Source organism: Trachypithecus francoisi, unplaced genomic scaffold (genome assembly GCF_009764315.1).
Source record: "Trachypithecus francoisi isolate TF-2019V2 unplaced genomic scaffold, Tfra_2.0 Lachesis_group5, whole genome shotgun sequence".
Classification (NCBI taxonomy): domain Eukaryota; kingdom Metazoa; phylum Chordata; class Mammalia; order Primates; family Cercopithecidae; genus Trachypithecus; species Trachypithecus francoisi.
The window spans coordinates 87,973,040-87,992,938 of NW_022681470.1; positions in this window are offsets into that span (position 1 = coordinate 87,973,040).

The following is a 19,899-nucleotide window of genomic DNA, read 5'->3' on the forward strand; positions in this document are numbered from 1 at the left end:
GGTTCTGGGTCTCGCTGACTTCAAGAATGAAGCTACAAAGGTTGGCAGTGAGTGTTACAGCTCTTAAATGTGGCACCGTACCCAAAGAGTGAGTGAGTGAGTGAGTGAGCAGCAGCGAGATGTATGGTGAAGAGCGAAAGAACAAAGCTTCCACAGCTTGGAAGGGGACCTGAGCAGATTGCTGCTGCTGGTTGAGGTGGCCAGCTTTTTTTCCTTATTTGTCTGAGCCCATGTCCTGCTGATTGGTCCATTTTACAGAGTGCTGATTGCCGCATTTTACAATCCTCTTGTAAGACAGAAAAGTTCTCCAAGTCCCCACCTGACACAGAAATCCAGCTGGCTTCACCTCTCAATCTCCCCTCTAAACAGGACACCCCAACTGCTGTTGGAAATTGGGCAATGACCACGCTAGCTACTTCCTGCTGGATAGGGGCAAAGAAGGGGCCCTGCAGTGGTAGTGTCCTCCAGAGGGGAACTCTCTAGGCCAGCCAAAGGGTCAGTGGGTTGGTCCAGGGGTCCTCAGTAGAAGTTGTTAGTTGAGCTTATTTGGGGTTCTATTTGTAAGACCATCTGTAGTTTGATGGCATCAATCCTGGAGGAAACAAATTCGACAAGGAGGTTAAAAAGACAGGGCCCAAAGGGGAGTAATAGCAAGATGGCTGTCACGGGACATAGAAATGGGAGAAGCCATGTTGCCCAACTCCAGAGGTTGGTATAAGAGTTTGAAAGGCATTGTCTGATTTCAGAAGCCTCTTCCTGTAAACACCAGGCGGTGTCTCATGCTATCCCTGACTGGTTAATATAAAAGCAACACTCTTCCCCTAAGAAGGTGCAAAGTCCTCCTTTCTCAGCAGTAAGGAGGTCTAAGCCTCAGCGGTTTTGAAGAGTCACTGCTGCCAAAGAGTCTATTTGGGATTGTAGAGTAAGGATAGATTTTGTTATTTCTTATAAAGTGTCTGAGAAATCCTTTGAGTGTGTGTGGTAGTAGGATAATGAAGTAGATAAACCTGCTGTTGTGGTTCCTGTAGCAGTGGCCGTTCCTAACCCTATAAGTAGGGGTATTAGTTGTATGGCTCTGCGCTGATGGAAGCTTTGAGGGGCACTGATAGGGTCTGATTTCCACAAGATTAGAAGTTAGTATAATACGTGTTACACTGTTAACTTTTAGCAAACTTTACTTTTGTTGAAAACCTTGTAAGTTTGGGATTTCAATTATTCTTTGCTATTAATAAGACTTCCTTCAGTCCATATTAACTGAAAATTTGTATAGATGGCTCCTTCCTGATTCTGTAAGTACTTTCAGGTTTGGCTGAGTGTAAACAGCTTGCCTGTTTGAGCACACCAATTATTAGGCAATTATCCTAACTCTGCTTCTACAAGAGTTGCCTTCTCACTTACCAAATACCCATTATGTCTTTTTCCCTTAATCGCCAAGGAGGAACCATCTATCATCCCGTCCTGGAGGGAGTTCTTCCTAGGTCTGGTCAGATGTTTGTATGGTAATTAATTAAGATTTAGATTCCCTGTTAGGAAACCTACTGGGTTAAGGGATTTTTGATAGGAAGGCTATGGGCTGTCAGTGGCCTCAGTGCTTTTGGACTACACTGTTGTTTACACAGACAACAGGGTGGTATTGGAGTGTTATAGGGTCACAGAGACCTTCAATTATCAATTATAGGTTTTAAATTTACTCTGGTTTCTAAAGGAATGGGGTGTGTGGGGAAAAGAAAGAGAGATCAGACTGTTACTGTGTCTATGTAGAAAGAAGTAGACATAACAGACTCCATTTTGTTCTGTACTAAGAGAAATTCTTCTGCCTTGAGATGCTGTTTATCTGTAACCCTAGCTCCAACCCTGTGCTTGCAGAGACATGTGCCATATTAATTCAAGGTTTAATGGATTTAGGGCTGTGCAGGATGTGCTTTGTTAAAAAAAGTGCTTGAAGGTAGTATGCTTGTTAAAAGTCATCGCCATTCTCCAATCTCAAGTACCCAGGGATACAATACACTACGGAAGGCCACAGGGACCTCTGCCTAGGAAAGCCAGGTATTGTCCAAGATTTCTCCCCATGTGATCGCCTGAGATATGGCCTCCTGGGAAGGGAAAGACCTGACTGTTACCCAGCCAACACCCTGTGAAGGGTCTAAGCTAAGGAGGATTAGTAAAAGAGGAAGGCCTCTTTGCAGTTGAGATAAGAGGAAGGCATCTGTCTCCTGCTCATCCCTGGGAATAGAATGTCTTGGTGTAAAACCCAATTGTATGTTCTATTTACTGAGATAGGAGAAAACCGTCTCAGGGTTGGAGGTGAGACATGCTAGCGACAATACTGCTTTTTAATGCACCAAGATGTTTGTGTACACACACATCAAAGCACAGCACCTTTCCTCTAACGTATTTATGACACAGAGACCTTTACTCTCATGTTTTCCTGCTGACCCTCTCCCCACTATTGCCCTATTGTCCTACTACATCCCCCTCTCCGAGATGGTAGAGATAATGATCAATAAATACTGAGGGAACTCAGAGACCAGTGCCGGTACCAGTCCTTGGTCCTCGGAACTCAGAGACCAGTGCTGGCACGGATCCTCCGTATGCTGAGTGCCGGTCACCTGGGACCACTTTTCTTTCTCTGTACTTTGTCTCTGTGTCTTATTTTCTTTTCTCAGTCTCTCATCCCACCTGACGAGAAACACTCACAGGTGTGAAGGGTGTGGCCACCTCTTCAATGGTTCACTGTTTTTTCTTTAGTACTTCTCTCTCTCTCTTTCTCTCTTTCCTTCTCTGACTTTATCTTTCCCCTCTCTCTTTCTCTTTCTCTCTGTCTGTCTCTTCCACTCTCTCTCAATCTTTGACTTTTTTTTTTTTTTTGAGACAGAGTCTCGCTCTGTCGCCCAGGCTGGAGTGCAGTGGCCGGATCTCAGCTCACTGCAAGCTCTGCCTCCCGGGTTTACGCCATTCGCCTGCCTCAGCCTCCGGAGTAGCTGGGACTACAGGCGCCCGCCACCTCGCCCGGCTAGATTTTTGTATTTTTCAGTAGAGACGGGGTTTCACCGTGTTAGCCAGGATGGTCTCCATCTCCTGACCTCGTGATCCGCCCATCTAGGCCTCCCAAAGTGCTGGGATTACAGGCTTGAGCCACCGCGCCCGGCCAATCTTTGACTTTCTGTCTCTTTCTCTCTTTCTTTCTCTGCTGGTCTTTCCCTGCCTCTGCCAGCCACTTATGCTACTGTCTCCCCTCTCCTTCTCCTTTGGCTTCGGCAGTGTAAGACTGCCACCTCCTTGGGTTTTTGCACTGCATGCAATAACTCCATGATTTCCTTGTGATATTTGATGGGGGTTCCCCCAGAGGTTAGGAAGTCCCTTTCTTTCCATATTGCAGCATGGGCATGTAGAATTAGATAAGCATACTTGATATCTGTATACGCATTTGTTCTTTTTCCCTTTCCCAGTTCTAAGGCTCTGGTAAGTGCCACTAGTTCTGCTAACTGGGTACTGGCCCCTGGGGGAAGAGGCTTACTTTCAAGTACTGTTCATCACTAACTATGGCATAACCTGCCCTTCGTATCCCATTCTCCACAAATGAACTTCCATTGGTAAATAGGTTAAGGTCAGGATTAGCTAAGGAGACTTCTAAAAGATCCTCTTGGGCGGCATAAGTCTGGACTGTAATTTGTTGGCAGTCATAAGAGATGTTGACAGTCATGCTCGATTGGTTCTCCATCCTCTGGGATAAAAGTAGCAGGGTTAAGGGCTGCACATGTGTGTATTTGAAGCACCAGTCCCTCAAATACACAAGGAGTAGTGCCTGGTGCCTAAGCAGGCAGTTGTCTGATAGCCATAAACTTCCTTTGGCACCTAGTGTGCCATTTATATCATGAGTAGTCCAGACAGTGAGATCCTTTCCTTGTATTATTTTGATAGCCTCTGATATTAAGACGGCCACTGCCACAACTACCCGTAAACAGTGATGCCAGCCTTTTGCTACTATATTACTTTCCTTACTTAGGTATGCCCCTGGTTGCAGGGTTGTCCCACGAGTCTGAGTAAGGACTCCAAGAGCTATTCCTGCTCTCTCTGTGACATGTAAAGAGAAGTTTTGTCCTGTGGGAAGGCTTAAGGCTGGAGCTTGTACTAGGGCCTGCTTTAAGGTCTTGAAGGCTGTTTCTGCCTCTGGTTTCCATTCTACTGGATAGGTATTTGCCCTCTGGGTCTCCTTGATTAGAGTATAGAGGGGCCTGGCTATCTCACTGTATCCAGGGATACATAGTCAGCAAAAGCTGGTGATTCCAAGGAACCCCTGGAACTGTTTTAATGTCTTAGGGCAAGGATAAGCCAGTATGGGCTGTATTCATTCCTTGCTGAGGGCCCTGGTTCCTCTGGCTAAGATTAGGTCTAGATATTTGACTTATTGTAGGCAGAGCTGGGCCTTTCATTTAGATGCCTTGTACCCTTGATTAGCCAGAAAGTTCAAGAGATCTAGAGTAGCCTGCTGGCATGAGGCTTCCGAACTGGTAGCCAAAAGTAAATCATCCACATACTGAAGGACCAGAGTGCCTGGACTTGAGAAGTGGCCTAGATCTTGGGCCAGTGCCTGACCAAACAGATGAGGGCTATCCCTAAACCCTTGGTGCAAGACCGTCTACGTAAGTTGGGACGTGTGGTCTGTGGTATCCTCAAAGGCAAAGAGAAACTGGGAGTCAGAGTGCAGGGGAATACAGAAGAAGGCATCCTTGAGGTCCAGAACAGTGAACCATTCTGCTTCCTCTGGTATTTGAGACAGTAGGGCATAGGGGTTTGGTATAACTGGATATACAGGAATTACTGCCTCATTGATCAGTCTAAGATCTTGAACTAGTCTCCTAGAATTGGGATGTTGCTGGGACTGCTGCATTTTCTTATTAAGCCTTGAGCTTTTAAATGTCTAACAATATCCTCTAATCCTTTATGAGCTTCAGGCCTTAAGGGATATTGCCTTTGATAAGGAAAAGTGGTGGGGTCTTTTAGCCTGATTTGGACTGGGTGGGCATTTTTTGCCCTTCCGAATTGTCCTTTCAATGCCCAGACTTCAGAGTTGATTCCCTCCTCAAACAGGGGATAACAAATGTGTAACTTGTTCCCCACATTCATGTAGATAATAGTTCCAGCTTTGGCTAATATATCCCTCCCTAATAAGGATGTGAGACTTTCAGGCATAACAAGAATGGCATGTGAAAACAGCAAAGTTGGCCGGGCACGGTGGCTCACGCCTGTAATCCCAGCACTTTGGGAGGCCGAGGTGGGTGGATCACCTGAGGTTGGGAGTTTGAGACCACCCTGACCAACATGGAGAAACCCTGTCTCTACTAAAAATTCAAAATTAGCTGGGTGTGGCGGCCTGTAATCCCAGCTGCTCGGGAGGCTGAGACAGGAGAATAGCTTGAACCCAGGAGGCGGAGATTGCAGTGAGCCAGAGATCACACCATTGCACTCCAGCCTGGGCAACAAGAGTGAAACTCCATCTCAAAAAAAAGAAAAAAGAAAAAGAAAAGAGCAAAGTCTCCCAATTACAACGGAGGAGTTGGGAGAAATACCTGGTTACAGGCTGTCCCAGGATTCCTCAGATGGTAACGGGCCTTGAGGACAGCTGTCCAGGACAAGAGAAAACAATGCCAGTGTCCAGGAGAAAGTCAATTTCCTGGCCCACAATGGTTAAATGTACCCAGGTGATGACATGAGCTGGCACTTGCCCTGGTCACCCTCAGTGCTGTTGTTGGATCATCTGGTTGGGGGCTTCTGGCCCAGAGAACCTTTGTCCTCTGGGGCAGTGCTCCTTCCAGTGATTGCCTCAGCAGAGCGGACATGGGCAAGGGGGCGGCTTGTTTCTTGTTGAACACTCTTTTTTAAAGTGTCCTTGCAAACCACACTGATAACAAGCCCTACCAGGTGATTGGCCTACTCCATTTTCTGTCCTCTCTGAACCACCAAGGTTTGTCTGAGGGCCATGACTAAGGCTATGGCCTTTCTCTGATCTCACTTTTCCTTTTCGGCCTGTTCCTCTTCATCCCTATTATAGAACACTGAGGTTGCCAGGTTTAATAATGCCTCCAGATTTTGTTCAGGGCCCAGGGCTCGCTTTTGGAGCTTTCTCCTGATATCTGTGGCTGATTGGGTAATGAATTTATCTTTTAGGATCAATTGACGCTTGAGGGAGTCAGGTGACAGGGGAGTATACTTTCTTAAGGCCTCCCATAGCCGCTCGAGGAAGGCAGAAGGATTTTCTTCCTTTCCCCGGGTTATGATGGACATCATTGAATAATTCATGGGCTTTTTCCTAATTCTCCTTAGTCCTTCTAGAACACAAGTCAGCAGATGTTTACAACTCCAGTCCCCATGATCTGAGTCGAGGTCCCAGTGGGGATCTATCCTGGGAACGGCTTGCTGACCGGTTGGGAATTTGTCCATTTCCAGGTATCTCCAAACTCTCAGGCTGCAGCTAAAGCCACATTATTTTCATTAAAGGCCAGGGTTTGATCTAACAATAGCATGACATCTCTCCAAGTGAGGTCAAAGGCTTGCCCTAGACCCTGTGGGACATCTATGTACCTATCAGGATCATCTGAAAACTTCCCCAGATCTACCTTGATTTGCTTTTTTTTTTTTTTTTTTGAGATGGAGTTTCGCTCTTGTTGCCCAGGCTGGAGTGCAGTGGTGCAATCTCAGCTCACCGCAACCTCTGCCTCCCAGGTTCAAGCAATTCTCCTGTCTCAGCCTCCCGAGTAGCTGGAATTACAGGCATGCACCACCACACCCAGCTAATTTTTTTGTATTTTTAGTAGAGACGGGGTTTCTCCATGTTGGCTTGGCTGGTCTCAAACTCTCGACCTTAGGTGATCTGCCTGCCTCAGCCTCCCAAAGTGCTGGGATTACAAGCATGAGCCACCATGTCCAGCTCTTGATCTGCTTTAAATCAAAGAGGGAGAAGGGGACATGTACCTGGATTGGGCCAAATTTCCCTGCCCCTGCAGCTTGAAGGGGTACATAATTTATAGCCCGGGGGGTTTTGTGGTCCCGTGGAGATTTCTTTGCTTTTTCCTTCTAGGTAGGGGAGATTAGAGGAGGCTTATCATTAGTAGGAAGGGGAGCTATAGGGAGGCTAGCATATGGGAGTAAGCTGAGAGGTCTTTTTGTGGGATGTAAATTGCAGGCTTTGCATAGTTGTGGATTCTCCTTCAATGAAAAGAAAGCTTGGACATAAGGTATTTCACTCCATTTGCCTTCCCTCTTACAGAAAAGGTCAAGCTGCAGGATAGTATTATAATTTATACTTCCCTCAGGTGGTCATTTTTCTCCATCAGAGAGAGAATATTGGGGCCAGGCCATAGTGCAGAAAAAAAAATGAGCCGCCTCTTTCTCAGGATTTGAGGGTCAAATTGGTCCCAGTGGCTTGGGATGCATTTCAAGGGTGAGCCTGTTGATGCCTGAGTGTTTCCCATTTGAAAGGTTTGTTTTTCACCTCCCGCCCAAGAACCCACAATGGTCCCTGGACCCTGCTGATTGGAATAGTTGTGCTCACTGACGCAGCAGCAGAAACACTAGTTTTCCTCCTAGACCACAAAGAGGACCAAGAAAAATCCGATTTAGTGGCCTTTACCAACAACGCATTCTCAAAAACCTGTTAGAGTCCTAAGTGTAACCTCCTGGTAGTATTGGGACCTTACCCCTGTCCTATAAAGATGATATGCCCCAGAAATGGAGTGGAGGGCCATACCCTGAGGGAGGGAAGGGATCTCCAGGGTTGGAAGAGTGACGCCTTTTGTCCTCACTTCTCATCATATGAATAGGAAGGATATCATTTCTGAGGCTCCCCATATCCTAGCTCCAGGAATAGCCTCTGTTAGGCCCGCTTGTCTGAGGAGGGATCCTAAAAGGATAGTTGGTCTCCCCATCTGACAGGGCTTTGGGCAAAAATTATGTCTAACTGGTGAGCCTGGGTGCCTAAAGAAAGGAACTGAGTCCCGAAATTTATACTAGAAGTCATTCTTATAGGAGAAACTGGAAAAGCACCAGAGGCAGGGAGTGGTTTTTAGAAGTGGGACTAGCCTCAGAGAAGAGACGCCGGAGGAAGTTGTCTGACAGGCGTTAGAACCCAGGAGGCAAGGGTCAGGATAGACAGGATAGATGGGCGAGTCTCGCTTGGGCAATGTGACTTTGACAGTTCCGCTCATGGCTACATGGTCAACTAACTTTTTGTCAGGAACCCGGACCTGAGTGGCTTTCCTCTCTGTCGACCCTTGGATCAGCCCAGAAGTACAGAAAAAGTGAAAGCTGGTTCCAGGCAAACCAATGCTCCCAACTCAGAAGAGTCGGGGGTTGTTAGAGAGCCCTTTCCCAGAAAGCCTGACACCCATGTCTTTAGTCCGGGAGCCATGCTAGTCGCTTTTAACTGGCCAACAGGTGCCCAGCATTTAGCCCCCGAATTCTAAGGAAAAATAGAACAGACTAGCAAGCGAAAGGGGTCCAATGGTACTCACCACTTGGTAATAGTCCCATCTAGGTTGCCAAGATGTGTCCAGGGTTGTTCCTTCTGGTGTTTTCTTGGTCTCACTGACTTCAAGAATGAAGCCGCGGACCTTCACGGTGTTACAGCTCTTAAAGGTGGCATGGACCCAAAGAGTGAGCAGCAGCAAGATTTACCGTGAAGAGCAAAAGAACAAAGCTTCCACAGCATGGACGGGGACCCAAGCGGGTTGCTGCTGCTGGCTGGGGTGGCCACCTTTTATTCCCTTATTTGTCCCCACCCATGTCTTGCTGATTGGTCCACTTCACAGAGTGCCGATTGGTCCATTTTACAAATCTCTAGCTACAGACCGCTGATTGGTGCACTTTACAATCCTAGCTACAGAGTGCTGATTGGCGCATTTTACAATCCTCTTGTAAGACGGAAAAGTTCTCCAAGTCCCCACCCAACCCAGAAGTCCAGCGGGCTTCACTTCTCACTACCTCCCACACAATGCAAAAACAAAAACTCACTCCAACAAAATGAAGATCTCCAGTGTCCCCTTGAATAGGTAAATGACGCCCAACAAAAGTTAATTTACAACTGTTTATTCATTCAGTCTCAGTCTGACAATGTGCTCTCCACTGTGTCAAGGCTGTGAAGCTGTTTTTAAAAAGACACTTCTTAAGATGTTGCACCTATCATTTCCATTAAAATATGCAAGTCCTGTCTCCTAGAGCCTAGCTTGTTTTTTCACACATTTCAGGTAGCAACTCACCATCTGGTGGTCCATATTTGAGTACCCAAACTAGCCAAGTGGACTCTGTCAAAGTGTACGGGGCAGATGTGAAAGATGGGCCCCACAATCCGATCTATATAATTTGTTACTAAATATAAATATATACTATGCTGTGGACCGGGTGCAGTGGCTCACACCTGTAATTCCAGCAGTTTGGGAGGCCAAGGCAGGCGGATCACCTGAAGTTGGAAGTTTGAGACCAGCCTGACCAACATGGAGAAACCCCGTCTCTACTAAAATACAAAATTAGCCGGGCATGGTGGTGCATGCCTGTAATCCCAGCTACTCGGGAGGCTGAGGCAGGAGAATAGCTTGAACCCGGGAGGCAGAGGTTGCAGTGAGCCGAGATCATGCCATTGCACTCCAACCTAGGCAACAAGAGTGAAGCTCCATATCAAAAAAAAAAAAAAGGTTCCTATGCTAAATAATTTTAAGGAAACAATATGATTAGGGGAAGATGAGAAGAAATAGAACACCTGGTAAAAGTCACGAACTTTCCAATAACTTCAGTTGCTATTCTTGTTTATCTAAATATCTAGCTTTCTTTTCTTCTTTAAAGAAATCCTTTAAATTATCATGCCTATAATACTCCTAGGTATTGTAAAACCTCTTAGCCTACTTAGAGCTTCAGTTAGCCAAGGCCACTTTCAGCTTTAGCAGTTATACCCTTTTGATGATTTCTTTCATTGCCTATTATAACTGTGTCATTAATAGTAGAGCTTCTCTCAGTCAGCAACCATTGATCTCTTCTCAACAACCAGATTCAGGTAAGACCTCAAATAGTCCTTTCTGTAGCTAGATCCCATTTGCTTTTACATTTCCTCTGCTAAGTCAGAAAAAGAGAACATGGAAAAAAGATCACGTCTTTTCCCTCATCCACCTGAGATCCTCTGACTCTCACTTTCCAATGGGAATCCAGTTGCCTAAGTTACTAAGCTTCTAACTAGGATAGCTCCTACACACTCTATAAAACCTACTACTCCAACTTCCCCCACTGTTCTAATGAACCATTAATTAGCGTCAAAAGCTCATCTATAGTGGAGCAGACCTTTCCAAAGTTCTTAAACAGCTATGAAGATTATTAAGAGAATTCAAGATCTGAGATCAGGAATCAGTAAGCTTTTTCTGTATCAACCAGATGATAAATATTTTAGGCTTTGCAGGCCACATATGTTCTCTGTCAAGACTACTTAAGTCTCCCTTTATAGCTTGAAGGAGGACATAGACGGCCAGGCGTGGCGGCTCACGCCTGTAATCCCAACACTTTGGGAGACCAAGGGGGGTGGATCACGAGGTCAGGAGATCGAGACCATCCTGGTGAAACCCTGTCTCTTCTAAAAATACAAACATTAGCTGGGTGTGGTGGCATGTGCCTATAGTCCCAGCTACTTGGGAGGCTGAGGCAGGAGAATCGCTTGAACCAGGGAGGCAGAGGTTGCAGTGAGCTGAGATCACGCCACTGCACTCCAGCCTGGCAACAGAGTGAGACTCCATCTCAAAAAAAAAAAAAAGAAAAGAAAGAAAGAGGACATAGACAATATGTAAACAAATAGCTGTGGCTATGTTCTAGTAAAACTTTATTTGTGGACACTAAAGTTTAAATTTCATGTAATTTTTATGTGTTACAAAATATTCTTCCTTAAAAAATGTTTAATATTAATGTAAAACCATTCTTAGCTCACAGGCAGCAGGCCAGATTTGGCTCATAGGCCATAAATTGCCAATCTCTGCGGTCAGGAGTTCAAGACCAGCCCAGCCAACATGGTGAAACACCGTCTCTATTAAAAATACAAAAATTAGCTGGGTGGTGGCGGGTGCCTGTAATCCCAGCTACTCAGGAGGCCGAGGCATGGGAATCACTTGAACCCTGGAGGCAGAGGTTGCAGTGAGCTGAGATAATGCCACCGCACTCCAGCCTAGGGGATAGAGCAAGACTCTGTCTCCAAAAAAAAAATAGTAATAAGTCAAAGAAGACAGGCAGGGTGCAGTGGCTCACTCCTGTAATCCTAGCACTTTGGAAAGGCCAAGGCAGGCAGATCACTTGAGGCCAGAAGTTCAAGACCAGCCTGGCCAACATGATGAAACCCTGTCTCTACTGAAAATTGGCCAAGCATGGTGGCGCACGCCTGTAGTCCTAGCTACTCGGTTGGCTGAGGCATGAGAATCGCTTGAACCCAGGAGGTGGATGTTGCAGTGAGCCAAGATCATGCCACTGCACTTCAGCCTGGGCGACAGAGCAAGACTCTGTCTCAATAAATGAATGAATGAATAAATAAATAAATAAGTCAAAGAAGACAGACATCAGCCGGGACCAAAATAATCAAAAACTTCCTGGGGAAAGTGAAATTTGGGTTAGGCCTTAAAGGAAGAGTAGAATATAAACAAATGGAGAACAGAAGAGAAGAAGGAGGAAAAGATGTGTCTCTCTGGTATCTGGGTGACAATAAGAAAAAAATAGTGAGCGAAAACTCAGGTTTTGAATGGAGAAATTGCAGGCAATATGGCAGGGTCCTGAGTATCAGAATAAGGAATTTAAATTTAGCCTTCATACAAGGCTAATTTATACAAATAGCACCTTTAGGTTATTCTTGCAGAAGAAACATGGGACTGATTTGACAAGAGAAACACTAAGAGCAGGAAGGCCTAGATGGGGACGCTGCAGTTGTACAAAGTGTAGGATCCTGGGTGAGTGTAGTGACAGTAACAGAAGATAAGACACAGCATCAAGAAACACATGACATAAGAAATCTACAAGACTTGGTGACTAGAAAGATTTACAGGAGGATTCACAGTGACTTTGGAATTCAAGATTGGGAAATTGGGAAAATTCTTCAATCTTTCATTGGCTATTAAGCACACATTATGACCAGGACAGATGCTGAGTGTTGGGATAGAAAAACCTACACAACATACAGCTTATGGTGTAGTAGAGGAGAGACAGTCATGTGAATGCAAAGGCATGGTATTGTTATAGGTTACCTGATAGAAGTCTGGGCAAGTGCAGTGGGAGTCCAGAGAAAGGAACAGAATGAAATGTAATCTACAGAGGCATCAGAAGTGACTACTCAACCTGAGCCACACAGTGAGACTCCATCTCTACAAAAAATAAAAATAAAAATTAGCTGAGTGTGGTAGTGTGTACCTCTAGTCCCAGCTACTTAGGAGGCTGAGGCGGGAGGATTGTTTGAGATCAGGAAGTTGAAGCTGCATTGAGCCATGATGGCACCACTGCATTCCAGTCTGGGTGACAGAGTGAGACCCTGTCTCAAAAAAATAAAAATAAAAAAGAGTGACTACTAAGAACAGCAAGATTTGGCCAGGCACAGTGACTCATGCCTGTAATTGCAGCACTTTGAGAAGCCGAGGCAGGAGGATCCCTTGAGCCCAGGAGTTCAAGAGCAGCCTGGGCAATATAGTGAGATGCCATATCTACAAAAAATAAAAATAAATAAATAAATAAAAAATAAAAAGAACAGCAAGATTTCCTGGAACTAGAGTTGTAGATTTTGGAGACATTCACATACTGAGATGAGGGTAAATGAAATGAAGCATATAAACTCTGTAAACTGTGATGTTAAAATATTAGACATTTTTACTTTTTACCAGAGCCTCATGTAGAAATTAAGCATTAGCGAAGAACATGAAAGAAGGGTGGGAAGATCAAGTTTAGGTCACAGGCGTGGGGGCTCACACCTGTAATCCTGACACTTTGGGAGGCCAAGGCAGCCGGATCATTTAAGACCAGGAGTTTGAGACCAGCCTGACCAACATGGCGAAACCCTGTCTCTACTAAAAATACAAAAATTAGCCAGGGGTGGTGGCAGGCGCCTGTAATCCAAGCTACTCTGGAGGCTGAGACACGAGGCTTGTTTGAGCCCAGAAACTGGAGGTTGCAGTGAGCCGAGATCACACCACGGCACTCCAGGCTTGGTGACAGAGCAAGACTCCGTCTCAAAATTTTTTAAAAAAGGAGCATTTGGGAACAAAAAACCCCACAGTTTCCATAGTTTTCATAGTTTTTCCTAACTCATGGGCCTAGAAAAAAGAAGGATCAATTAGAGAAGAAAGAAACAAAGACCTCTTAGAAATACAAATGGAGAACCAAGAATACATAATATCATAGAAGTTAGGGAGAAAAGTTTCAAAGAAGAGAAAGTAGTTGTTAGGAGGTCAAAAGCAGAAGGGAGGATGGTTGATTGGGAGAAACATGAAAGAAAGCCCATTGAATTCAATAGACCATAGGAGATTGGTGGTAAATTTAAAGAAAGAAGATTAAAACCAGATTATAAGGCTCAAAAGAAAGGAACTCCTCCTGTTCAAAGAAGTGTTTGTGCCAGAATATGGGAGGCTAAACAGGACACAACAGGCCCAGACTGGATATTTGGCTTGATAGATACTTGAGTGAGGTCAGTCAGATAGCAAATGCAAACATAGCAAGTAGGAACAGCAGGTAGGAACAGTTCAGAAGTATGAAAGGAGTCAGGAATAGGACTAGAAGACTAATGTGAGTCTGGCCAGGCAGGAGGATTGCTGGAGCCAAGGAGTTCGAGACCACCCTGGGCAATATAGTGAGACCCTGTTTCTTCAAAAATAAACAAAATTAGCCAGGTGTGGTGGCATGCACCTGTAGTCCTAGCTACCTGGGAGGCCAAGGCAGGAAATTCATTCACTTGAGCCCAAGAAGTGGAGGCCACAGTGAGTGGTGGTCACACCACTGCACTCCTGTCTGGGCAACAGAACAAGACCTGTCTCAGAGTTTATTTTATTTTATTTTGTTTTATTTTTTAATTAATTAATTATATATTTTGAGACAAAGTCTTCTTCTGTCACCCAGGCTGGAGTGCAATGGCAAGATCTCAGTTCACTGCAACCTCCGCCTCCCAGGTTCGACGCATTCTCAAGCCTCAGCTCCTGAGTAGCCGAGATTATAGGCACCCACCATCACACCTGGCTATTTTTTGTATTTTTAGTAGAGACAAGGTTTCATCATGTTAGCCAGGCTGGTCTTGAACTCAAGTGAGCCACCTGCCTCGCCTCCCGGAGTGGTCATGTCTCAGAATTTTTTTTAAAAAGCTATGAAAGTCCGGGTGTGGTGGCTCATGCCTGTAATCCCAGCACTTTGGGAGGCCAAGGCAGGTGGATCATGAGGTCAGGAGTTCAAGACCAGCCTGGCCAATATGGTGAAACCCTGTCTCTACTAAAAATACAAAAAGTAGCCGGGCATGGTGGTGTGCACCTGTAGTCCCAGCTACTCAGGAGGCTGAGGCAGGAGAATCACTTGAACCCAGAAGGCGAAAGTTGCAGTGAGCCAAGATCAAGCCACTGCACTCCAACCTGGGTGACAGAGTGAGACTCTGTCTCAAAAAAAAAAAAAAAAAAAAACAAGCTTTGAAAGATAGCAGCTAGGCCAAGTGTGGTGGCTCACATTTGTAACTCCAGCACTCTGGGAGGCAGAGGCGGGTGGACCACCTAAGGTCAGGAGTTTGAGACCAGCCCGACCAACATGGTGAAACCCAGTCTCTACTAAAGATACAAAATTAGCCAGGTATGGTGGTGCATGCCTGTAATCCCAGCTACTTGGGAGACTGAGGCAGGAGAATTGCCTGAACCCAAGAGGCAGAGGTTGCAGTGAGCCAAGATCACGCCACTGCACTCACAGCCTGGGCAACAAGAGCGAAACTCCATCTCAAAAAAGAAAGCAGCTAAAAGGGAAATAGAAATGTATTCAGAAGATAGTGCTAGCACAATGCCTGGCACAAAGTAGATACCCATTACATATTTATTGAATGAATGAGTGTACTCATTCATAAACAATAGCATGTGATGTTGCATGAAAAGAGCATGGATTTGAAATCAGATCTTAATTTGTATCCCAGTCCATTTATTCATTCCATAAATATTTATTATATATGCTTGGAGTACATAAAACCCTAAGGATCCCCACATGACAGGTGCAGCCCTTGACTTCATCAACTCACAGTTGATTGACAGAGTCAGAAAGAAACAGACAGTTGTCCTAGAGTGTGATAAGTGCTGTGACAAATTTGTGTACAGAGGTGTAGCTCTATTAGGCTCACAGAGGTGATCTGCAGTACCCAGGCCTGAAGGACCAAGAGGATCAGGAGGATGAGGGAGGAGGGTTTGAAAAGAAGGGTGTGTGAGGTGATTCCAACCAGAGGGAACAACAAGGGCAGATGTTCAGAGGTGGGTGAGCACAGCTTGTTCAGGGAACTCTAAATGCTTAAGCACATCTAGAGCCAAAGTGTGATGTACTAGGTCAGGGGAGGGAAGTGGAGACAGAATAGTTGAAGCCAGAGTGATTAAATAGGGGCCAGATCACAAAGGACTTTGTGTGACATGCTAAAGAGATTGGATTTTATCCTGAAGGTGATGGAAAGCAAATGAAGAATTTTAAGCAGGGGAGAGACACGATCAAATTTGCATTTTAGAAATAGCAACAGCATGGAGGATGGGTTGGAAGGAGATGAGGTTGGGAGCAGGGAGAATAATTGAATAGTCTGCTGCAGCAGTAAGTGGAAAATGATGAGGGCCTAAACGCAGCTAAGAGGTAGTGGGCATGTAGAGGTCAGAAGATAGGAATGATGGGTCATGGCATTTGGTCATTTATAGGGAATAAGGGAGAGAAAGGAGACTAGGTGACTCACCAATTTGTGGTTTGGCATCTGGGAGAAGACAGCAGTAAAAGGGGGAGGAAAGGAAGAAGGTAAGAGAATGAATATGTGTTGATTTCCTTGCATGTTTCAAGCACAGTGTAAAGAATTTTACATTTTACTACTTTATTACTTTGTTTAGTCTTCACAGTAAACCTGGATAACGAGTGTTATTAACCCTTTTTTTTCCAGGAAAGAAAACTGAAATTCAGAGAGTTTAACCCATCAGGTCACAATCCTCACAGGTGTTTTTCAGACCCTGGCCTGGAAGAGGCATGTTGGAAGAGGGTGAGGGTATTAGTTAACCCTGAAAGCCTGTTCACTATGGATGCCAGGGGCATCCTGCAGCAGATTCCACTCTCTGTCTGCTTTACAGCAGAGACCCTGAAGCCAGGGGAGGGTTTCTGTACACAGAAGAGCAAACCCAAAGCAGTCTGTTCCAAAGGAAACCCCATCTCAAAGAACTTCAGGGTGGACTTCTGCAAGAAGAACAAGGCTCGGTATAATCCCTGGCCCTAGGTGAAGGGCAGCCCTGGACCAGAACATCTTTCTAGCCTAGCTTCTCCCTAAGTATTCACTGCTGATGTAGGAAGAGGAAGTATGCCTCCCTTCCCTGGTCCAGTGTTGGCTCAGCCTGATGATATCTGATTCCCAGGGCCCCATGGAGCTGGGTCTCAGACATGGCAAACAATTAGAGAAGTGGCAAAAAATAAGTAATTCAGCTAGCAAGAGCCAGTCAGAATTTGAACCTAAGTCTATATGACCCCAAAGCCCATGTTCTTTCCACTTTCTCACGTTGGACTAGTCACCAAGTTAGGTAATATAAGAAAAGTTAGTTTGTGGAGGGTTGACAATTCAATTTTAGACATATTGAATTTGAGGTGCCTATGTGACATCCAAGTGGAGTCATCTAATAAACTGTTGGGTATATTGGCCCGTGTATACGTTATCTAAACAATCTGAGCCTCAGTTTTCTCATCTGCAAAATAACAATACTACCTATCTTACAGTGTTAACACAGGCAAGGAATTTTACATAGTACTCTGCTCATACTGGGTACACAAGAAGAATAAATTAAGGGAGCAATTAATACCTATAATATTATACATAGTCTTTACCACAACATTTGTTTGATTATATATTTTCTTTTAAGACCTAGGAATTCAATTTATTTATTCAGTCTTCATAATTAATCTGGAAGTGTCTGTAATAGGGACTCTCTTTTGTCTCTCCTTCTGGTGCTAATCATGAGTGGACACTTGATAACTTATTACTGGAGTAAATTGTCAACTGTGAAAATGGATTGGCACCCAAGTATGGAGGGCCCTTGTCCTCCTCCTGTAGTCTCTCTCCTAGTTGGCAGTACCACCGTCCACTCAGTCACCCATGCCAGAAACCTGGAGTTATCTTTAATTCCTTGTCTTCTTTCTTAATCCAGGCATTATAATAGTCACCAAATTCCAATAATTTCACTTTCCACGTATTTCTCAAAACTCTCTCCTCTCCTACATCCTTCCACTATCCTAGCTCAAGCTTAATCTTCTCTCGCCTACATTATGGCTATAGCTTTCTAACTGGTCTCTTTGCCTCCAGTCCTGCCCCCTCAAATCCAACATCCAGCAGAATAAACTATCTAGAATATAGATATGACAATGGGACGGGCGCGGTGGCTCAAGTCTGTAATCCCAGCACTTTGGGAGGCCGAGACGGGCGGATCACGAGGTCAGGAGATCGAGACCATCCTGGCTAACACGGTGAAACCCCGTCTCTACTAAAAAATACAAAAAAAAACTAGCCGGGCGAGGTGGCGGGCGCCTGTAGTCCCAGCTACTCGGGAGGCGGAGGCAGGAGAATGGCGTAAACCCGGGAGGCGGAGCTTGCAGTGAGCTGAGATCCGGCCACTGAACTCCAGCCCGGGCGACAGAGCAAGACTCCGTCTCAGAAAAAAAAAAAAAAAAAGATATGACAGTGTCATTTCACAGCTTTCTCTTTCAAAGTTTCCTGATGGACTCAGTGTTTAGCCTGACACATGAGGTCTCCTGTGATCTGCCTACATCTCAGCCTTATATCACACCTCTCCAACCTTATTTCTTCCCACTCCCAGCCTGAAATGTTATGCTCCAGCAAGAGAGGCCCATCTGTGGTTCTACCACATCTACCTTTTTGTATCTGGCTTCTTGACCATCTCAGGCTGCACCCTCTGCCTCAACTGCCTGTTATATTTCCCCCCGGCTAACTCATCATTACCCTTTAAAAGTCAACTCAGTTGCCACACCTCCAGAAAGTCTCTCCTGCCTCTTCCTCAATACCCCTTCGCCAAAGCAGAATTAAGTGCCCTACTTTTTCAGTGCCGTAATGCTCTGTGCATGGCACCATCACTGATCTGACTCTATTTCTTTATATAAGTGTAAAGGTCTATTTCCCCCATTAGCGATTAAAATTCATGAGAGTAGGAGAGCATCTTACTCATCTTTTAACTCTAGTGTCTTAAGACATAGGTGGATTCTTGGACAATATTTGTTGATTGAATAAACTAGTATGAATTGTCAGAGTCACAAAGACACCAACAGATACATACACATAAATATTCTTACCATCTCCCAAGGAACAGATCCAAGCATCTGTGCTCTCTGGAACTCAGTTTATTTCAAAATGCAAAGTTATGCATAGTTAGATGCTATACCACTTGAGATTAGGGGTTCTACCAATTCATTCTGGTAAACCAAACAAGGATCTTTTTAACTCAGTCTTTCTCTCTCTCTCTCTTTCTCTTTCTCTCTGTGTGTGTGTGTGTGTTTATGACTCTAGCCTGCACTTGGGGTTTTAACTCACCTTTAGAGAAACATTAATTATAATTTAACGCAAGTAAAGAAGCAGAAGACATAATAGCAAAACAAAGAAAAATAGGCCGGGTGCAGTGGCTCACGGCTATAATCCCAGCACTTTGGGAGGCCGAGGCAGGTGGATTATGAGGTCAGGAGTCTGAGACCAGCCTGGCCAACATGGTGAAACCCTGTCTCTACTAAAAATACAAAAATTAGCCGGGCGTGGTCACTCTGTCACCCAGGCTGGAGTGCAGCGGTTCGATCTTGGCTCACTGCAACCTCTGCCTCCCGGGTTCAAGCAATTCTCCTGCCTCAGCCTCCCAAGTAGCTGGGACTACTGGCATGCACCACCATCCCTAGTTAATTTTTGTATTTTTAGTAAAAACGGGGTTTCACCATGTTGGCCAGACCTCTTGACTACGTGATCTGCTCACCTTGGCCTCCCAAAGTGCTGGGATTACAGGCATGAGCCACCCTGCCCGGCCAAAAAAAAATTATTTAAAAAAAATAGCACTCTTTATTATTGTTATTATTATTAGAGATAGGGTCTTGCTATGTTGCCCAGGTTGGATTCAAACTCCTGGGCTCAAACCATCCTCTACCTATCTCCAGAGTAGGGGGGATGTACAGGGAATGTCACTGTGCCCTGTGGTCACTCCGATTTAATTCTCAGCCCTCCCTAGTTAGGAAGTGAGAGGGCTCTTTGCATAAGCTCTTAATTAGATCCTAGTCTCTCTCTCTCTGTTTTTTTAGACAGAGACTCACTTGTTCTCTGCCCAGGCTGGAGTGCAGTGACATGATCTCAGTTCACTGCAACCTCCGCCTCCCGAGTTCAAGCGATCCTCCCACCTCAGCCTCCCAAGTAGCTGGGATTACAAGTATGTGCCACCATGCCCAGCTAATTTTTGTATTTTTAGTAAAGACAGGGTTTCACCATGTTATCCAGGCTGGTCTCGAACTACTGACCTCAAGTGACCCTCCTGCCTCAGCCTCCCAAATTTCTGGGATTATAGGCTTGAGCCACCGTGCCCGGCCCCTAGTCTCTTAAAAACTTTTTTTGGGGGAGCCTTGTTACACCTCTTCTTTTAGTACTGACCTACTATGTGTGAAAAAGCTTGCTCTGTCTGT